General features: G+C 43.5%; 1 long non-coding RNA gene across 1 annotated transcript; it reads right to left on the bottom strand.

The window, feature by feature from the left end:
- Positions 1-1,649: 1,649 nt before the first annotated feature.
- On the bottom strand, positions 1,650-20,714 carry LOC142104111 (uncharacterized). The gene is made up of 3 exons (XR_012679513.1): positions 20,586-20,714; positions 11,913-11,975; positions 1,650-8,168 (listed from the first exon to the last, which is right to left on the bottom strand). It is a non-coding gene; the product is annotated as an uncharacterized LOC142104111 (long non-coding RNA).
- Between the last annotated feature and the right edge of the window lie 1,358 nt (positions 20,715-22,072).

Consider the following 22,072-nt stretch of genomic DNA (forward strand, 5'->3'; position numbering starts at 1 on the left):
ATATATATAGATAGATAGATAGATAGATACATACATACATACATACATACATATATAAGTGTGTTTGTGTGTGTGTATATATTGTGGCAATTATGCCTCTTTACCACAGTTCCCCTATGAGGGATCGGATAACAACAATAATACATTTTTATCCACATGGCACAGCTGGCAAGATTCCTCTACACACTCTATTTCTTAATAAATGAAAATATAGAGAATTTATTAATCGTTTAATCTGAGTCTCGCCTCGTTCTGTCCTCTCTCCCTTCTTCTCTGTCTTTCCCCTTACTAACATACCCCCCTTACCCCCCCTTTTTATTTTTATTTTTTATTTTTTTTCCTAGTTCCTTCTTCTCTCTGTTTTCATCTCCTGATTCCTCCTCTTCCCCAGCTTCCTCACATCCTGCCTCCATGGTACTTCTTCTATCTCATAGCGATAACACTAGTAATTTACATTTACTCATATTTTATTGCTCAGGTCGATCATTCCCTCTGTATTTGCACCGGTTTCTGAGCTCTATCTATGTTACAATTTCTCTATGTTCTCCCAGTTATGAGATGGGGTTTTTTTGCTTCATCTGTTGTACCACTTTTTCTTGAAAAAAAAGTCAATAAAAATGTATTTAAAAACAAAACAAAAACACAGCCAGTCTGCAGCAGCAGGCTGCAGACAGGGTTAAAGGTTCCCTGGGATCCTCTTTTAGCACACACACACACACACACGCACACACACACACAGGTGTTCCACATGGGTGTGATTGATTTGCTGTGATTTGTTGTAGTGCTTGAGGTGGAGGATAAAGACACTGTCTGTATGTGTGGGTGGGACCACCAATGCCAGTAAGTGGCCGGCTTGCAGACAGGGAAGTAATGTCTAGCCAGATGTAGGTGGCGGGGGTTTTTTGTGTACTGTTTATGGATATGACTGCTGGACCAGTCATGGAACTGTTTACCATTCTGACAACTGCTAAATAAACAGTTAAATGGTTCAGCATACCTTTGTCGGATTCCTGTGAATGCTGCACTTTTTCACAGGTGATGTCATCGTGGGATCTGTAGAACAGCTAAAACACATCCGTCCTCCCAGCCTCCAGATGCAAAGGTGGTGAGTGGGGCCTGTTAAAAAACAATATAGTGCATCAAACTGTTGTAATGCTTTGTTTCAAATGTGTTGCTGTGAAGAGACAAACCTTTGTACTGGGAACTGATTAGCAGTTGTTTTGGTTGCAAAAGAAAGCAGAAGTTAAACACTGCTGGTCATTGCAGTGCCACACTTCTTAAAGGTCCAAACTGTGAGTTGGGTGTGGTCCAGAAAAAAAAAAAAATTCCCTCTGGCAAAGAGCCTGGACATTTGAGGGCTCAGTGCCCAACGTTAGTAGAGCCTATGGATTGTTCACTAGTGACCAGGGCCGGATTAACCCAAGGTCTAACTGGGCTATAGCCCAGGGGCCTCGGGCATCCAGGGGGCCCTTCAAAGTCCTCAGCAGCATTATTGATCGGCCCGGGGGTGGGGGAGCCCACAGCCCGATCAATGCTGCTGAGCACTGTCAGTCCAGTCGTCCGTCCCCGGCGCTCAGTACTCTGCTTACTGAGGAGATCTCGCGAGTGAACTCTTGCGAGATCTCCTCAGTAAGGAGTTTACAGCGCATCGGGGACGGAGGACTGGACTGACAGGTAAACACTTGGGGAAAGGGGGGCCCTCACTGGGGACGGGGGGCGGCGGGTGGCTCACATTGGGGGCCTCACTGGGGAATGGAGGTGCCCTTAGCCCAGGGGCCTCCATTCCCTTAATCCGGCCCTGCTAGTGACACACAACAGCTATCCGAGCTGCTGTACAATAAGTCCGGTTACCGGGAAGTCCTGCTTGTTCTGCGTGACTGTGTTTGTGAATCACCATCTGGTGCTGGCTCTGGTAGATTCAGTAGTGAACTGTCCTTAGTTTAAAGCTCCATATTACCAGAGAAACTGATGCCTAATCTGCCCAAAGTGAAAGTACTCTGTGTCCATGGGACTGCCAAGGAATATGAGAGGACTCTTTTGCCTATTACTGTGAATGGACAGACAGTAACAGTGGTAGCGGCCGTTGCCCCATACCCTTTAATCCTGGATAGAGACTTTCCGCTGTTCAAGCAAATCCTCCAGGAACGAATCCAGCCGAACATGTCTGTAATTGAAGCACCAGCCGAAAGTCCAGCTTTGATGGAGAAGTTTGAGGGAACAGAGAATGGAAAGTGCCACTATCTACTACGAAACCTGAACCAAACAATTCAGGAAAATATACCTCCTAAGAGGAGGGAGCATAAACAAAGGAGAGCTGCACAAGAGTCGAGCAGAACCGGATCCTAACATCGTTCGTTGGCGTGACATCGGGTGAAGGGGCTACGCCTCCCAATGAGGACTTAGACTGGGCAGGATTGTCTAACTTGTTCCCATTAAGAGACTTTGGCTGAGACCAGCTTGGAGATGATGCCTTAGCTAATGTCTATAAGAATGTACTTAAGATTAATGGGGTAGAGAAGGCTAACAAGCCTGCAGAAGGTATTGCCTATTATATGGTAAAGAATGATCTGTTGTATAGAGTTGCTAATGTACAGGGTAGAACTGTAAAGCAATTGTTAGTGCACAAATCCATACATCACTTCTACTCAAAGCTGCACATACACATCTGTGTGGGGGGCACTTGGGGGAAGATAAAACACGGGAGCGGATATTGCTCAGGTTCTATTGGCCGGGAGTGTACAAGGCAATAAAAAAGTTTTGCCGGACATGTCGAGTATGTCAGAGAACATCGCCAGACTATCGGGCCCCGCTAGTTCCCATCCCTATGGTGCAGACCCCGTTTGAGCGTATTGGTATGGATTTGGTAGGCCCATTAGAGAAGTCGGCCAGCGGCCATCAGTATGTATTGGTCATAGTGGACTATGCCATCAGGTATACCTTTGAGCACTATAAAGTCCAGTACAATAGCAAAAGAATCCTTCTGTATTGTACCAAGTTGGGTATCCCCAAAGAAATCTTGATTGATCAGGGTACTCCCTTTATGTCCCGTCTAATGAAAGAGCTATGCCGGTTGTTAAAAGTGGAAACGGTACACGCATTAGTATATCACCCGCAGACTGACAGGTTAGTGGAACATTTTAATAGGACACTTAAACATATGGTGAAGAAATCAAAAACAGAGAAAACGGGACTGGAATGTGCTATTATCCTAATTAATGGTCGCAGTGAGGGAGGTGCCTCAAGCATCTACCAGGTTCAGCCCCTTAAAATTGTTGTATGGCAGGCAGCCAAGGGGCATTTTGGATGTTCTCAAGGAGGGCTGGGAGCAACAGAGTCAAAAAGAACCCAATGTGATTCAGTTTGTGTTCCAGTTGTATGACAGGTAGGGGAAGATCACCCCTTTGGTACAACAACATATGCATGAGGCACAGGCGAGACAAAAACGAAACTACAATAAGTCAGCTGTATTTAGGGCTTTCCAACCAGGTGACAAAGTTCTGGTCCTGGTACCCACACAAGAGAGTAAGCTCTTCACCCATTGACAGGGCCATATGAGGTGATTGAGGCTGTGGGGCCTGTTAACTATAAATTCAGGCAGGAAGGCAGGAGAAAACCTTTTCAGACATATCATGTCAACCTGCTGAAACCTTGGCATGATAGGGAGGAGCCACAAGCCAGGTTGGTAAACGCAGTTGTGCAGGAAAACAAAGTTCCCATGAGGACGATCTGTCCCTAGGGCGGAGACGACAGACTGAGGAAATGGTTCAGAGGAACCTTGCCATGTTTTCTTAGGTGCCAGGCCGTACCACGCTCATAGATCACAACATAGTTACACCTCCAGGGGTGGTGGTGAGAGTAAGACCGTACCGCATTCCTGAAGCTAGACGTGTAGCTATGAAACAGGAGATTAGAAAAATGTTGGACCTTGATGTCATTGAGGAATCCAATAGCAACTGGAATAACCCCATTGTGTTAGTGGCCAAGCCAAACGGGAGTATTCATTTTTTAAACGACTTTATAAAGTTAAACGAAGTCTCCTATTTTAACACATATCCAATGCCCCGCATTGATGAATTAGTGAAAACCTTAGCCAAAAGTCAATACCTCACAACATTAGATCTAACCAAAGGCTACTGGCAAATTCCCCTAACACCATCTGCAAAGGCTAAGACAGCCTTTTCAACCCCAGATGGGTTGTTCCAGTATAAGGTTCTGCCTTTCCGGCTACATGGGGCTCCCTCCACCTTCCAAAGAGCCATGAATCATCTCCTTAAACCACACCAGGAGTATGCAGCGGCATAGTTAGATGATATAGTCATCCACTCCCAGGACTGGGAGACACATCTATCCAAAGTGGAGGCAGTATTAGCCTCACTCAGGGAGGTGGGTCTAACATTCAATCCAGAGAAATGCGCATTGGCCATGCGTGAGGCCAAATACTTGGGGTATGTTGTGGGTCAGGGTCAGGTCAAACCCCAAGCTGATAAAGTAAAGGCGGTTAGAGATTGGCCCAAGCCTGTGCGCAAGACCCAGCTGAGAACCTTTCTGGGCCTAGTGTGCTACTATCGCCGGTTTATGGCTAATTTTTCCACTAGGGCTGCTCAGTGCACAGATCTACTAAAAAAAGCTTGTCCAGACAAGTTGATCTGGTCAGAAGCAGCGGAGGCGGTCTGGCGGGATCTTCGGGTGGCTCTCTGTTTGGCACCAATACTCCAAGCACTGGATTTCAGCAGGAGATTGTATCTCCAAACAGATGCCTCTGGAGTAAGTTTGGGTAAACTTCTGCCCAGGGAGAAGAAATACTCCACAGTGGAGCAGGAGTGTCTAGCCATCAAATGAGCCGCCGAGGCTCTCAGGTACTACCTCCTGGGTAGGGAGTTCACCTTGGTCACTGACCATGCACCACTGAAGTGGATGCACAGGATCAACGAAGTGAATGCCCAGGTAACTAGGTAGTTTCTGGTGCTGCAGCCCTACCACTTCACAGTGGAGCATAGGCCAGGGAGTCTGCACACAAATGAAGACGCCATTTCCCACCGGGATGCACTCTCTGCAGTGTCAGCGTCACCAAGGTTGGCGACACTAAGGGGAGGGGTTATTGGCAGATATGCCTCTTTGTCACAGTTCCCCTATAAGGGATCGGATAAAAACACAGCCAGTCTGCAGGTTAAAGGTTCCCTGGGATCCCCTTTTAGCACACACACACACACTTCAAGGAGAGAGATTCAATAGTTGTGAAGAAGGCTTCAGGGCACACCACAACATCCAGCAAGCGCCAGGACATCTCCTGAAGTTGATTCAGCTGCGGAATCGGGCACCACATGCAGAGCATGCTCAGGAATGGCAGCAGGCAGGTGTGAGTGCATGTGCATGCACAGTGAGGCGAAGGGGGATGGCCTGGTGTCAAGAATGCAAGCAAAGAAGCCACTTTTCTCCAGGAAAAACATCGGAGACAGACTGATATTCTGCAAAAGGTACAGGGATTGGACTGCTGAGGACTGGGGTAAAGACATTTTCTCTGTGTCAGGAGCCACGGCGGCCACGAGCACTGCCACGACTCCTCTCCCCTGGTCTCCGGCATCTCGGCCATCATTATGACGACCGGGACGTCACTTCCTGTCTCCGCGTCCCAGTTGCCTAGGCAACAACTGGGACGCCTGCACCTATCTGCAGACGTGCCCGGCTAGCTGTCAAACAGCCAGGCGCGTGCGCGCAGGGCTACTCAGAATCAGCCAATGGTGGCTGATTAGGGCATAACTCTGCTGGTATCTCCCTTCCTTTTACTGTCTGCATGCCAGGAATTAATTATGCAGCACTTGCTGGGCTTTGCCCTGATTGGCCCTTTGCATTATTTTAGTCAGTGAGGACTGAGCCTCACTGACGGTTATAGCGTTCTGTTCTCAGTATTGCTGCCTGCTTCTGTGTTGTGTTGCTGTTTAACCTTAGATTGTTCTCCCGTGTATGACCTTCTGCCTGTACCCAGACACCAAACCATTGCCTGTGACCCTGACCATGCTTGTGCCCAACGCCTCCACCGGTGCTCTGTCCAGTCTGCAGATCTCTGGCCTTTCTCTACTCCGCAAATTATCTCCTGTACCTGTGCGCTGCCATGTGAACATAAACTTGTACTACACTGAGTGTAAGTCCTTGGGCATCCGAGTAGCTGTGAGCATAACTAGTCTCTAAGGGAAAGGCGGCTGCTAAAGGTGAAGACCTCTCCATCTATAGTTCGACAAGTTTATGCCACACTGGTTGCCATAACACTCTGATGAATTCCCTTTTCAGATTACTCTGGAAAAACGCTTGTCCGGAGAAGGAAAGGTGAGCGCTACCATCAGTCCTGTGTCATGCTGACATTAAAGCCTACTGAGACCATTTATGTGTGGGGTTGCTTCTCAGGCAAGGAAGTGGACTCACTCACAGCCATGAATAAGGAATGCTACCAAAATATTCCCCAAGAGCAACTTCTCCCAACCATCCAAGAGGAGTTTGGTGACTAACAATGCCTTTTCCAGCATGATGGAGCTCCTTGCCATAAGGCAAAAGTGATAACTAAGTGGCTCGGAAAACAAAACATTGAAATTTTGGGTCCATGGCCAGGAAACTCCCCAGACCTTAATCCCATTGAGAAGTTGTGGTCAATCCTCAAGAGGCAAGTGGACAAACAAAAACCCACAAATTCTGACAAACTCCATACATTGATTAGGAAAGAATGGGCAGCCATCAGTCAATATGTGACCCAGAAGTTGATTGACAGCATTCCAGGGTGAATTGAAGAGGTCTTACCAAAGAAGGGTCAACACTGCAAATATTGACTCTTTACATAAATTTTATGTAATTGTCAATAAAAGCCTTTGACACTTATGAAATGCTTGTAATTTTACTTCAGTATACCATAGCAACATCTGACAAAAAGGTCTAAAAACACTGAAGCAGCAAACTTTGTGAAAACTAATACTTGAGTCATTCTCAAAACTTTTTGCCATGACTGTACACATACATTAACAATTGTATTACCCACACCCACCACACAGGGGTGTGGGAAGAGCCCTAGTGCTTTCAGAACGGGACTGGGTATTCTTAGAGGAGGGTCCCGCACATTTTTTTGTGGACCCCACTCCCTAGGGAATTCAGCCATGGACTGAACAGTCCAGGGTTGGTTTGTCATTATGGCAGGGGGACCCCTGCTGCGTCCCCCCCTGCTATAGTGCCACCAATGCCGTCTGGCTTGCCTAGTGCTGATGTTCATGAGCACAAGAGTTAATATAACGGGGGGGGTGGGGGGGTAGACACGATGATTTTTTTTTGATTTTTTTTTTAAATTAAATTAATTAATTATTATTCCTGAACATTACACATGATTTATAAACATATTTGGTATAATCACCATTGCTATATCAAGTGTGCATAAATAAAATTCTATTTTTTCACAGAAAAATATAAAAAAAAAAAAAACAACAAACATTACTGGCGCACAATGCACATTCTCAACTTTGCGACTGCAAAATTATAATATTAAGCATATTTGATAATGCATTTCAAAATCAACATTTTTGCATTTATCTAATTTCTTTTGCTGTAGGCTCAGGAGACTAGGCCTGGCTGGTGGGTGCCCGTCTGTCACCACTCATCCTCCCACTGCTAAGCACCGGAGTACTGGGTACTGAAGTGGTTGGAGTATTGCTGTGGGTGCTACCATCTGAAGATGGGGGCACCGGTAGGCATGCCATTATCTGCCCACAAATAGTCACTAGATTTTATGGCAACTTACGTACATCCCCATTAAGACTGTTGAGTCCAGTGTTCATTTGCACCAAAAAGTTGTCAATCCTTTCCATTGACGTACACATTTTTATTTGATTGTCCTGAATGTTTTTCAAATATCAAAACCCTTTAGAAAGCTGCCGTTGGATCCCCCTCATAGTTGGCAACCAAATTAGCCTGCATCTCACTGAATTGATGTATGGCTGGTGCCAAATTAGGGACAGATGGTTGTTGTGCTTGACTTGGTGGGGGATTTGGTGGAGAGGCTGGCGGTGCAGATTGAGCACACTCCGACACTTCAGGTACGTACAACACAGTTACCAGGGTAATACAAGCGTCACTTTGAATGTCTGGTGCCTCAATATGTTTAGTGTCCCCAATTGATCTATAGGCTCGTGATGTTCCTTTGAAAATATAAAAACAAAAAAACAAAAATTACTAATGATTAACAGGAGAAATGCATTTACCAGATTTTACGTAAACCTGAAAATGAGAAATACAGTAGTTACACATTATACAATCATCATCATCATTTATTTATATAGCGCCAACATATTCCGTAGTGCTTTACAATTGGGGACAAACATAGTAAACTAATAAATAAACTGGGTAAAACAGACAAAGAGGTGAGAGGGCCCTGCTCGCAAGCTTACAATCTATTGGACAATGGGAGTTTGACACATGAGGTTAAGTCTACATTTGCAGTCGTCCTAGCCAGACTGCAAAGGTAAAAGTGACTCATAAGCTAAATGATCCTGTCACACAACAATGTTGGTCAAGGGGTAGTTGTATAACAGGTGGTAATAGGGTAATGTAGTGAGGTTAAGAGCGTGGCTGAGGAATATTATAAGCTTGTCTAAAGAGGTGGGTTTTCAGAGAACGCTTGAAAGCTTGTAGACTAGAGGAGAGTCTTATTGTGCGAGGGAGAGAATTCCATAGAGTGGGTGCAGCCTGGAAAAAGTCCTGTAATCAGGAATGGGAGGATGTAATGAGTGTGGATGAGAGACACAGATCTTGTGCAGAACGGAGTTGCCGAGTTGGGAGATATTTTGTGACAAGAGAGGAGATGTATGTTGGTGCAGCTTTGTTGATGGCCTTGTAGGTTAGTAAGAGTATTTTATATTGGATTCAATAGAAAACATGCAACCAGTGTAGAGACATACAGAGTGATTCAACAGAGGTATACGATTTGCAAGGAAAATCAATCTTGCCGCAGCGTGCAAAATAGATTGTAGAGGTTTGAGTCTGTTTTTTGGAAGGCCAGTAAGGAGGGAATTGCAATAGTCAATGCGGGAGATGATAAGTGCATAAATTAAGGTTTTTGCATTGTCTTGTGTCAGATATGTGCGAATTCTGGAAATGTTTTTTAGATGTATGTAACATGATTTAGATATAGAGTCAATGTGGGGAACAAAGGATAGGTGTGAGTCAAGGATTACACCTAGGCAGCGAGCTTGTAGGGTGGGATTTATGGTCATGTTATCAACAGAGATAGAAATATCAGGTATGCTCTTGTTGGTTGGTGGGAAGATTATTAACTCTGTTTTAGAAAGATTAAGTTCGAGTTGGCGAGAGGACATCCAAGATGAAATGGCAGAAAGACATCAGTTACACGGGACATCACAGATGTCGAGAGATCAGGAGAGGATAGATAAATTTGGGTATTATCCGCATAGAGATGATACTGAAATCCAAAGGAGCTTATTAGATTTCCAAAAGAGGCGGTATAGATAGAGAACAGCAGGGGACCTAGCACTGAGCCTTGCTGTACTCCAACTGATAAAGGAAGCAGATCAGAGGTGGCCCCAGAGAAATTAACAGTGAAAGAGCAATTAGAAAGGTAGGATAAGAACCAGGATAGAACAGTGTCTTGAAGCCCTAGGGATTGCAGCGTTTGTATGAGAAGAGAGTGGTCAACGGTGTCAAATGCAGCCGAGAGATCCAGGAGTATTAGGAGAGAGTAATGGCGTTTAGTTTTAGCAGTGATCAGATCATTGACAACCTTAGTCAATGCAGTTTCTGTGGAGTGTTGAGAATGAAAGCCAGATTGAAGAGGATCCAAAAGATTGTTTGTGGAAAGGAAGCGTGTGAGAGGAGTGAAGGCAAGTCTCTCTAGAAGCTTGGAGGGGTACGGCAGCTGAGAGATGGAACGGTAATTTGAGAGAGAGTTTGGGTCAGAATCTTGTTTTTTTTAGAATAGGAGTAATCACTGCATGCTTGTATAGTGACGGAAAGATGCCAGGAGAGAGCGAGAGATTACAGATTTTAGTTAGAGGTGAGATGAGCACAGGAGACAGGGATCTACCAATTTGCAAGGGAATAGGATCAAGAGTACAGGAGGTAGAGTAGGAGGATAAGAAGAGAGTAGAAATTTCCTCTTCATTTGTGGGGTCAAATGAAGAGAGGGTGTCAGAGGTTGGTGGGAAGGAATTGAGCCAATTACTTATCAAGGAATAGAATACCAATTCTAGTCTGATCTTGTCAATCTTGTCCTTGAAATAGGAAGCAAGATCCTGGCCACTGATAGTAGACGGAGGGTTTGGGGTGGGAGGATTGAGAAGATCTTTAAATGTCTTAAAAAGGCATTTGGGGTTAGAAGCCTGAGCATAGATAAGAGATTGGAAGTATGTTTCTTTTGCAGTGTCTAGAGCATTTCGATAGGAGCGGTAGATAGAAGTATATGTGAAGAAGTCATTAGAGGTGCGAGTTTTACACCAGTGACGTTCTGCTTTACGGGAAAGTTTTTGAAGGTTTCGTGTTGCTGTAGTGTGCCACGGCTGACATTGAAGTCGACGTGTAGTATGTAGTGTCGCTGGAGCCACTTGATCAATGGCTGTTGCTAAGGTTTGGTGAAAATGAGGTACTGCCATCTCAGGGGAGGAGAATGTAGAGATAGGAGAGAGAAGGTGTTGGAGAGAGGTGGAAAATTGTTGAATATTAATAGAATTAAGGTTTCTGCGGGTATGAGGAGACTTGGTAGAGTTAGACAGTAGAGAGGTTAGAGCACTGGGGGTGAGTGTGTAGCTGATAGAGGGATGATCCGAGAGGGGAAAGGGTGTGTTAAGAAAGTTAGAAAGTGAGCATAGTCTAGAGAAAACAAGATCAAGGCAATGGTCATCCTGATGAGTAGATGATTCAATCCACTGGGAGAGGTCAAGTGAGGAGGTTAGAGAGAGTAGTTTGGAAGCAGCTTTGGAAGGTGGGTTATCAATGGGGATGTTGAAATCACCCAGGATGAGGGTGGGGATGTCTGAAGATTAGAAATGAGGGAGCCATGCAGAGAAATCCTGAATATATTGTTGGTGTGCTCCAGGGGACGATAGATCACCGCAACACGTAGAGAGAATGGATTAAAAATGCGAATAGCATGTACTTCAAAAGATGTGAACGTGAGTTATGGGACATTTGGTAGTACTGTGAACGTGCACTGTGGGAAGAGAAGTAGTCCAACCCCACCTCCTTGTCTGCCTTCAGGTCTGGAGGTGTGGATGAGTTGGAGGCCACCATGTGAAAGTGCTGCAGGTGAGGCAGTGTCTGATTGCATGAGCCATGTTTCAGTTATTGACAGAAGGTTGAGGTTTTTTGAGAGGAAGAGATCATTTAAGTTTGTTACAAACAGAGCGTGCATTCCAAAGGGCATATTTAAAGGACCTTGGAAGAAAGGGGAGGCGGGTAATGTGTTTGAGGTTTGCTACAGAGCGATAGTGTTCTGACATATGTGTGTGTGAGGAGTGTGGGGGACCAGGATTAGGTGATATATCACCTGCTAATAGAAACAGAGAGAGGGAAAGATAGATAAGGGGATTGTAGGATGTGTGACCTTTTATTTTCTGGGGACAGGTGGAGGCTGTACTTGTTAGAGATAATAAATATGGCAACAGTTCATGGGTGTTAGCTAGATGTGAGTGGAGTAATGAAGGTGCAATGTGGACAAATGTTTGTGTTAGGCTATGGGGTGACATATGTGGGGTTAGACGTGTGTGATTTCTACACTATGTGGGATTTTCTCACAAAGTGGACGAAAACGCACAGTTAGACAACACAGCAACTAACCCTCATCCTTCTCTTCTCTTTTCCATCCATACTACTGCTATTCTGAACATTAATCTGTGTAATTCATCCTTGAATGACAACATAAGTGGATTTACCTTCCAAAGAGTCATCACCCTCCGTCATAACGACTGATGTTGGCGGCTGTGTTTGAGAGGATCCTGTGAGTTAGAATTTTTAAACATGTCACAAAATAATAAGTTTTGTTTGTTAAATAAAACCCTTTAAATAGAAACAAATACCATGAAATGTCATTAATATATTATAAAACCAATTTCAGGCAAAGGCTTTCAATGTGCAGAACAATCTAAAATTTACATGATGCTGGATTATTGATTGACCATAATGGAAGATATTAAATTAATTTATATATTGCTCACCAGCTGGAGGTTGGGACAGAGGTTTGTCTGTGCCCCGCATGTTTATTCCCTCAATTAATTAGATGGGGATGAGCTATTTAAATTCCTCCTAGTAGGAGGAGTATGTGAATTCCAGGGCTGGCCCAGCACCAGTCCCTGCAGCTGATCACCACTCCTTTGACATTTTCTTCTTCACTCGCCTTTTGGTATCGGAGATGCGTTTCCTGCAGTTTTCAATGGTCCTTTTGATGGGGCGCACAGCATTGACCGCATCACATACCTGACTCCACAGCTGCTTTTTGCGTGAGAAATCTGTTTTGGCAGCCAGACTGCCCAAAATGCGCTCATAATCTGGTACTAAACTGTGTATAAGTGCACTGTTTTCTTCAAAACTGAAGTGCACACTGCGCCCAGACTTAGGGGTATATTTCTCAAGCTGCGTGTTTGAAAACGTTGAGATGTTGCCTATAGCAACCAATCAGATTCTAGTTATCATTTGCTTAGTACATTCTACAAAATGACAGCTAGAATCTGGTTGCTATAGGCAACATATCCTCTCTTTCAAACCTGTATCTTGATAAATATATCCCTTAGTCTTGCCAAAGAAAGTCCCCACCCAGGGCCTGATCAACCAATAGGCTGATCAGGCTGCAGCCCGGGGGCAGGCGCAGGGGGGGGGCGCAACGCCTGCATACAGAAAGATTTGTTTTTGTGTCTCGTCTCCCCCCCACCCATCCCCCCCAAAAAAAACACTGCCTAACTTAGATAACTTATGGGGGCTGCCCCTGGTCTCTTGAGTCAGCCTATCACTCACCTACTCAATCGGCGCATTTCCAATCATGATCCAGCAGACGTCAGCTAACAGCTAATCAGAAGCTGTTAGCAGCCATCAGTGCGGACACGGTGCACTGTTTAGTTTGGTCACGTTAAGTTTTAACATTTTGTGAGTTTGGTAGATGTTACTATATGATTATAAATAATTTTCATAACCAGTGTGTTAGCCAAGGTCAGCTGGAGCCCTTAATCAGGCCCTGTCCCTGCCTCTTCTCCAAGCTCCTGCTTCTCCTCATCTCCTTGCTCCTCTATCTCCTCTTCCCCACTCTCCCTAGACTCCGCAACTCTCCTTCCTCTCATCATCCTTAACTACAGAACAAACATAAGGGCAAAAATAAAAAAGCAAATAAAAAAAAACACAGAGCAAATACAAACAAATAGCAACAAAGACACTCAACCAAAATACAAAAAAACAAATACTAATAGACAAACAAGGGAAGATAATGAATATAAGAAACAAGAAACAAAAACCTCAATTCCAACACTCCTTTACACACCTAATACTCTCTCCCTCAATTAACACTCCTCTCTCTCTAACTCCTGAAACCTCTATAAACTCAAATAAGGAAGTAGCCTACTTTTTATAATGCGAGGTCAAAATCATACGAGTTTTGCATGTAAAACTTACAATCATTTCGAAATTAGTATTGGTTTGAAAATCGCTATTTTAAATGTAAACACGGGCGATTTGAGAGTTTGTAAAACCACTTCAACTTGCTCGAGACTGACAGTGATTTCTGAATTGAGACTAAAAATCGGTAGCTTATACATAGGGCGACTTGGTGACTCAAATCGCTGTTGATCACTAGCGATTTAATGGCAGCTTGATACATTTACCCCCAGGAGTTTGTAGACAGGTATAGGTAAAGTAAGCATTTCTCAGGTAAAGTGTTTAAACTGATGTGTGATCCAATGGGCATTCTTAGCAGCTACAACCATCTTTGCTGGAGAAATCATAATTATTTGACAAACCCAGATGTAAAGATGGGAAAAAGGGCCTGGGGAGAAACTAAATATAACTCATCTTACAAAATGGAATGTTTAAATGGTACAAAGCAGCCCAAGCCTTAAGTTATAGGGTATCATTTGTGTTTCCCCAGGGTCTGTAATTTGTGGGCTTACTCATGGTTACCCGCTGGGGCTAATGGGATCCTTTTTCATGGCTAGGTGCAGGCTTATCCCAATGGCTGTCAGATATAGTACAATAAATAAATGATGATGATGATATAGTAACATAGTAACATAGTTAATGAGGTTGAAAAAAAGGCATGAGTCCATCAAGGTCAACCTATTTTGGATCTCCTGTGATCCTGCATTTATATTTGAAATTGATCCAGAGTAAGCAACCGCCAACCTGTTTCAATTGTGAAAATCCCCCCAGACTCAATATTGTAGTCCTATTTTTACTCTATATCCACTACTATCCTTCATTTTAATTAACGGTCGTATCCCTGGATACACCTTTCTGCTAAAAATTTGTCTAACCCTTTCTTAAACATATCTATTGAATCTGCCATCACAACCTTCCCTGGCAATAAATTCCATATCTTGACTGCCCTTACTGTAAAGAACCCCTTTCTTTGCTTTTGTGAAATATCCTCTCCTCTAACCTTAGGGGGTGACCATGTGTCCTGTGTATAATCCTTGGGGTAAAAGGTTCCCATGAAAGTTCTCTGTATTGACCCCTAATGTATTTGTACTGTCACAGGCACTAGGAGTCTTGCCCAGGATTTCACCAGATGACTGGGCTTACCAGAGTAGTGAAGCTCACACAACGGTCCTCTGGTAGCGGGGTGACTAGCGGAACAAATATCACAGCAGATGGAGAGAGAATGCCAATGAATAATAGGAAAGTCAGTGACTTGCAGCAATCTTTGGTCAATGAATCAGCGTCTAGCTGATATAATGGAAAGGGAGATTTGAACATGGAGATCAGGATGGACGTGAGTAGATGCAGGGAGGTAGCAGGGAAGTCAGTGGTCTGCGTACAGCAAGTTGTACCACTGCTTATAGTGAAGAGACTTGTCCAGGTGCAGGTAGGTAGTGGGGAAGTCAGTGGTCTGCGTATAGCAAGTTGTACCACTGCTTATGGTGAGAAGACTTGTCCAGGTGCAGGTAGGTAGCGGGGAAGTCAGTGGTCTGCGTATAGCAAGTTGTACCACTGCTTAATAGGTGAGGATGTGTACAAGTGTTGATGAGTGGAAGCATACAAAGATAATAGGATGCAGACACGGAGAGCACAGAGGAACTTGATCCCAATAGGTATGCAGCATATCCAACAAAGTCTATATAACGGTATGTGTGGCGCTGCTTGGTAGAGACTTGCTCAGCACAGATATGTAGGCCAATAATGGATAGTCAATCACAGTTATGCATATAACGACTGAGTAGTACGGTTAATTCCAAACAGTATGCAGTGTAACAATAACAGTCTATAGCGGGTATGGATACCGCTGCTGAGCGTGGAAACTTGTCCTAGCGGATATGCAGAGTAAATGTAGAAAGTCAATAACAGATAGGCATACCGCTATTCAGTAGAACAGTCTGTCCACAGGGAGATGCAGGAACTGCAGAGACGCTGGATGGCAGAGACGAGTGTAGGAACCACAGGTGAGTAGATCCGGTAATCAGAGTCCAGCTGAGGACACAGGCAGGAAACAGGAGACTGTAGCAGGTATGGAAACCAGAGATGAGTAGCACAGGGAATCCACAGGAACTGAAGACACTAGTAGTACACAGGAGATAGTAGCGGGTATGGAAACCAGCGATGAGTAGATCAGGAATCAGCAGGAAACTGAAGACACTAGTAGAACACAGGGAACACCTTCAGAGACTCACAGGGAATGAGACTCCAAGATCAGGCAATGAGGTAATGCACACAGGTGCCTTAAATAGGGAGTTGCCTGATCAACCAATTTGGATTAAAAGCAACAGTCACAAGAGTTCTTGGGAACTGCGCATGCGCAGACCATCAGGATGGCGGACAGCCGCGGTTCAGGATAGGCGCCGGCAGGAAGGCTAGTGAGCCACGCACCAGCGCAGAGGCACTCACGGTCTGGTGAGTGACATGTACATAGTAATCATATCTCCCCTTAGACGCCTCTTTTCTAAAGTAAACATGCCTAAACTAGCTAACCTTTCCTCATAACTTAATGACTCCATACCCTTTATCAATTTTGTCGCCCTTCTCTGAACCCTTTCTAGTTCCAAATTATCTTTTTAATAGAGTGGTGCCCAGAACTGTACTGCATATTCAAGATGAGGTCTTACCAACGATTTATACAGTGACAAAATTACACTGTCTTCCCTTGCATCTATGCCCCTTTTTATGCATGCCAATACTTTGTTCGCCCTTGCAGCTGCTGCTTGACATTGAGCACAATTGCTAAATCTACTGTCTACGAGCACTCCCAAATCCTTTTCCATTATAGATTCTCCTAAATTAATTCCATTTAATTTATAGATTGCGTTCTTGTTTTTGATTCCTGAATGCATAACCTTACATTTATCTGTATTAAAACTCATATTCCATTTGGCCACCCAATCCTCCAGTTTATTTAAGTCCCTCTGTAGAGAAGCTACATCTTGGTCTGATTTTATTACCTTACAGAGTTTAGTGTCATCTGCAAAAATAGAAACTTTACTCTCTAAACCATCATCAAGGTCATTAATAAATATATTAAAAAGGAGTGGCCCCAGCACGGAACCTTGAGGTACTCCACTTAAGACTTTTGACCAATTAGAAAATGTTCCATTTATCACAACTCTCTGTTCCCTATTCTCTAACCAGTTTTCGATCCAAGTACAAATGTTGATTCCTAGACCCAGTTCCCTTATTTTGTAAACCAACGTCTTGTGTGGCACTGTATCAAAGGCCTTTGCAAAATCTAAGTAGACCACATCTACTGTGCTCCCCTGGTCTAAGTTCCCACTAACTTCCTCGTAGAAACTAATTAGATTAGTTTGACATGACCTGTCCCTCACAAGTCCATGTTGATTCCCACTAATAATTTTATTGAGTACCAAGTAATCCTGAATACTATCCCTTAAAATACCTTCCAGTAGTTTCCCCACTATTGAGGTCAGGCTTACAGGTCTATAATTCCCTGGTTGTGATCTCGTCCCCTTTTTAAACAACGGCACCACATCTGCTATTCGCCAATCCCTTGGTACTGAGCCTGATGAGATTGAATCTCTGAAAATTAAGAATAGCGGTCTAGCTATTTCCGAGTATGCCATATGCCATTTCTGGGTGTATAACATCTGGACCTGGAGCTTTATTTATCTTAATATTCTTCAGTCGCCTTTGGACTTCTTCCTCTGACAACCAAGTATTAATTAATGTTATGGCTTAATTTCTATTTTTATGTATTACTCCTACCATTTGTTCCTCTCTGGTAAATACTGAAGAAAAGAAAGTGTTTAATACCTCTGCTTTTTCCTTAGTATCATTTATCAATTCACCCATCTCACTTCTTAGGGATCCTATATTATCTTTTTTAATCCTTTTGCCATTTATATACTTAAAAAACTTTTTGGGCTTTGTCTTACTTTCTTTTGCAACGTGCCTTTCATTTTCTAATTTAGCCAATCTAATTTCCTTTTGCATGTTTTATTACATTCCTTGTACCTACGGAAGGACTCCTCTGACCCTTCAGACTTAAACAATTTAAATGCACGCTTCTTGCTTTGCATTTCTTCCCTTACCTTTTTATTTAACCACATTGGTTTAGACTTAATTCTTTTACATTTATTTCCCATAGGAATGAACTTATACGTGTATGTTTCCAACAACATTTTAAAGACAGCCCACTTTTCTTCCGTATTTTTTCCTTCAAAGGCTTTGTCCCAGTCTATGCTCTTTATAGACTCCTTTAGCATATTAAAATTTGCCTTTCTAAAGTTTAAAGTCCTAGTTGATCCCTTATACCGTTGCTTCTGGAAACGAATTTGAAATGAGACCATATTATGATCACTGTTTCCCAAGTGCTCCCTTACTTGAATATTTGATATTACGTCTACATTGTTTGCTATTACTAGGTCCAGTATAGTCCGGTTCCTAGTTGGTTCCTCTACTAATTGGAACATGTAATGGTCTTTTAGTGTGCTCAGAAACCTATTTCCCCTAGCTGTACCGCAGGTCTCAGTACTCCAATCAATGTCCGGATAATTAAAATGCCCCATAATTAAAATTTGACCTAGTTGTGTAGCCTTTTCAATTTGCTGTAGAAGTTGGGCTTCCTCAATCGTACTAATATCTGGCGGTTTATAGCATATCCCTATCAGCAACTTCTCTGAACTTTTTCCTCCGCTGGATATTTCCACCCACAATGCCTCTATATTATCACCAATATTCTCATATATAACTTCCTGAATACTTGGTTTTAATTCTGGCTTAATATGAAGACATACTCCTCCTCCCCTTTTATTTACCCTATCCCTCCTGAAGAGAGAATAGCCTTCCAAGTTGACTGCCCAGTCATGTGTATCATCCCACCAGGTCTCCGTAATACCTATAATATTATACTGCTCATTCATTGCTACTAGTTCTAACTCCCCCATTTTACCTGTCAGGCTTCTTGCATTTGCAAGCATACACTTAAGTCTATTGCCTCCCTTAGGTATTTCTTTTTGCTTTAAAAAGGGCCTCTCCTTATCGGCTATGCTTCCCTTTCCCCCTTCTCCACCCCCTTGACTCTTGTTAAATTTTTCCTTACTACTCTCAATGTCTATCCCATAAATACTTGCTTGCCCCTCCACCCCGGAGCCTAGTTTAAAATCTCCTCCAGCCTTCTAACCATCCTCTCCCCTAACACTGCAGCCCCCTCCTCATTCAGGTGCAATCCATCACGACAATAAAGATGGCAACTGACCGAGAAATCAGCCCATTGCTCTAAGAATCCAAAACCCTCCTTCCTACACCAATCTTTTAGCCACGCATTAACCTCCCTAATCTCCCACTGCCTCCCTGGACTGGGGCGTGGCACAGGTATTATTTCTGAAAATACTATCTTGGATGTCTTTGCCTTAAGTTTGCGACCTATGTCCCTGAAATCATTCTTTAGGACACCCCTTCATCCTCTAACTCGGTAATTGGTGCCAACATGCACCAAAAACGCTGGGTCATTCCCAGCCCCTCCCAACAATCTGTCCACCCGATTCGCAATATGCCGAGCCCGAGCACCCGGGAGACAACACACTGTTCTGCATGCACGGTCCCGGTAACAGATTGCCCTATCTAACTTCCTAATAATTGAATCCCCTACCACCACAATCTGTCTGGGTCCCTGAGTAACTTTTGTCCCCTCTATGCTGGAGAGACCATTATCCTGGTTGCTAGAGGAAGCAGTCTCATCCAACTCTACCAATTCTGAACTGCCTTCCACAGTATCTTCATCCAATCTGGCAAATCTGCTGGGATTGCTTACATTTCTCACAGAGGTATAAACCTTGGAACACTTGCTCCAAGTGTGCATACATATGACAAGATATGCATTGAGTGAGATCATCAAGCCTGCTACCACTCATCTTATTATGGCTAACCTAACTTCTTATAACCTACAGTGAACTTGAGAGTACTAACCTTTGCTAGCCACTTGCCAGATTAAACCCCTTCCTGGATTCTACTCCTTATTGGATTTAACTCCACACTTTAAACAAACAGCAGTAAAATCACAAGCTCAATGAAATCGCTTACTACCTCCTGTTAAATAGAGCTTGCTCTAGCCAGCTGTATCAACTTATGCAATTAAACCACACCCACTAGCTCTAACAGAAAGAAGACAAAAAAAAGAATAGAGGGACACTTAATAACACACAGAAAAACGAATCCCCTTCAATAAACACACATAGTAATTCCCCAAACTATATCACTCTCTCAACACAGCACAGCAATCCTTACTGGATCTAACTCCACACTTTAAACAAACAGCACTTGAAATCAAACAGCAGTGAAATCACAAGCTCCAATAGTAATAGGTCTTATGTTCCTATTGATCATTTATATATTTGTGAGATATTTTCCTATACTATTTAGTGCCTTATGCAAGCAAGGAAGAAAAAAAAATTTTAATCCAGAAAATAGGCCTGAATATTGAGCATTTTATGAGAATTTTGGAAAAGGCGACTTAATAGTTCAGGCCAATTAGGTGATACCAGAGATATTAGTGGGTTGGATTGAGATAGTATTGTTTGAATAATCCATCTAGGTTACAAAATGGAGTCCAGCAATCATTAATTTACTTATATGTCTCTCCATTTTTCAAGCTTCTTGAAATGTGCTTATGCAAGGCTGTACGGTCCTGTACTAGTTATTATTTAGAAACAATAGGAGAATTAGTGTCTCCAAACCTCAGGGATGGGGCCTCATTTTTACATGCTGTGGTCAGGGAGGCGAATTCTATGAGTAGAGGTGCACATAATTAAGAGTTATTCAATCAGTGTAAATACCAATACCAAATGCCCCTCCGGGTATGGATGCCAAGTTTACTGCTTATAAAACATACTGTATGTGCAACTGTATTTTCATTGATCCGATGGTAATCTAAAACCTGTGCTGGAAACCTCGACAACACACACCACAACATATTCAGTACGAATCCTCAGTAGAACGACTTATTCTTCTGCACAACTGTTTACTATAATAACTTGAAGGACATGCGATTAATGAACAGGGCGGCAGCACACGACGGGAATGTGCACGACGACAGTAATCTTTCTGACTTAAGGCTACATTATGTAAGCCTTACTTAATAACACTGAAGAGGTGGCGCCTCTTTCAACTGCTCCCTTAAGTGTGGAAAGATTACTGTCGGCGTGCACATCTACGTCATTGTGTGCTGCTGCTCTGTTCATTAATCGCAGTTCCTCCAAGTCTCTATAGTAACAGTCATGGAGAACAACAACACCAACATCATTTTTATTAATATTTATTATTACTACAATAATTTTTAATAGATACATATTCTGCAGCACAGAACAATATTGAGAGGCAAAACAATAACATTATCTCAAACAAAAGAATAAGATATCCCTGCCAAGAAATCTTACAATCCACAAGAAAAGGAAATGTGTGAAACATAAGGGGAAAGAAGAAGACACACTGAAGAGTAGATGTTTTAAACATAACATAAGAAACATGGAGAAGTTGATTATGTAAAATGTTTCTGTGACAGGATGGACCGCTTATGCCACCTGTTGTTGCTGGGAACTGACTGGGCTTACTTTGCCACCGTTCCCTTTCGTTATCCCAAATGCGTCCTCTCGCCGCAGTAGGAGGGGCTTACAAATGCTGCCACCACTGGGCTCCTTTACCGGTATCCAGAATCGGGTTTTTTCTGGATAACTGACGCTGCGAGTGTACCCAGTTACTGATGTACCTGGGCTGGTACTCCTGACCTCTTCCTATGGATCAGGGCTGCTGTGGATCGATCCCCCATGGCCTATTACACTGGTCAGAACTGATGGGTAGCGGGTAGAGCAGTGGTACTGGATGCTGGGTCCAAACCTCAGAGACAGCTGGGAACGGATTAGATTTGGGGTCTAATCTGTAGGTCACAGGATAGAGAAGTTTCCAAGCAAGTCTTTGAAGCAAGTGATATTTAGTTGCTCACTCTGGTTGAAGGTATCGGGAAGCAGGTCAGATGGAACAAGAAGAACTATTTCTAATACAAGTCAGTGCTTTTTGTACAGATTTGGACACAGTCTCAAAGGGTAAGCCAGCCCCCTTGAGGTCTGAGCTATTTTTAGAATCAGGATGCGATTTGTTTACCCAAACATGGATTTACATGCAATGCAAAGCTAACAATATTTACACTTTTCTGTGATATCCTAAAAATTGCTGTGATTTTCTTGTTCTGTGTACAATGTTCAGACAGGTTCTAACTCTTTGGACAAAAAGCCACCCAGCAGGGCCGCCATCAGGGGGGTACAGGGGGTACCAGCGTATGGGGGTCGGGCTCACCAGGGGGCCCGCTCTCCTCTTATCCCGGCGTCCTCACTGCTGCATTGATCCTGGCTGTCACTGACAGCCAGGCAGCTTTCAAACACAATCGCAGGGGAATGAT

The sequence above is a fragment of the Mixophyes fleayi genome, chromosome 10, assembly GCF_038048845.1.
Source record: "Mixophyes fleayi isolate aMixFle1 chromosome 10, aMixFle1.hap1, whole genome shotgun sequence".
Classification (NCBI taxonomy): domain Eukaryota; kingdom Metazoa; phylum Chordata; class Amphibia; order Anura; family Limnodynastidae; genus Mixophyes; species Mixophyes fleayi.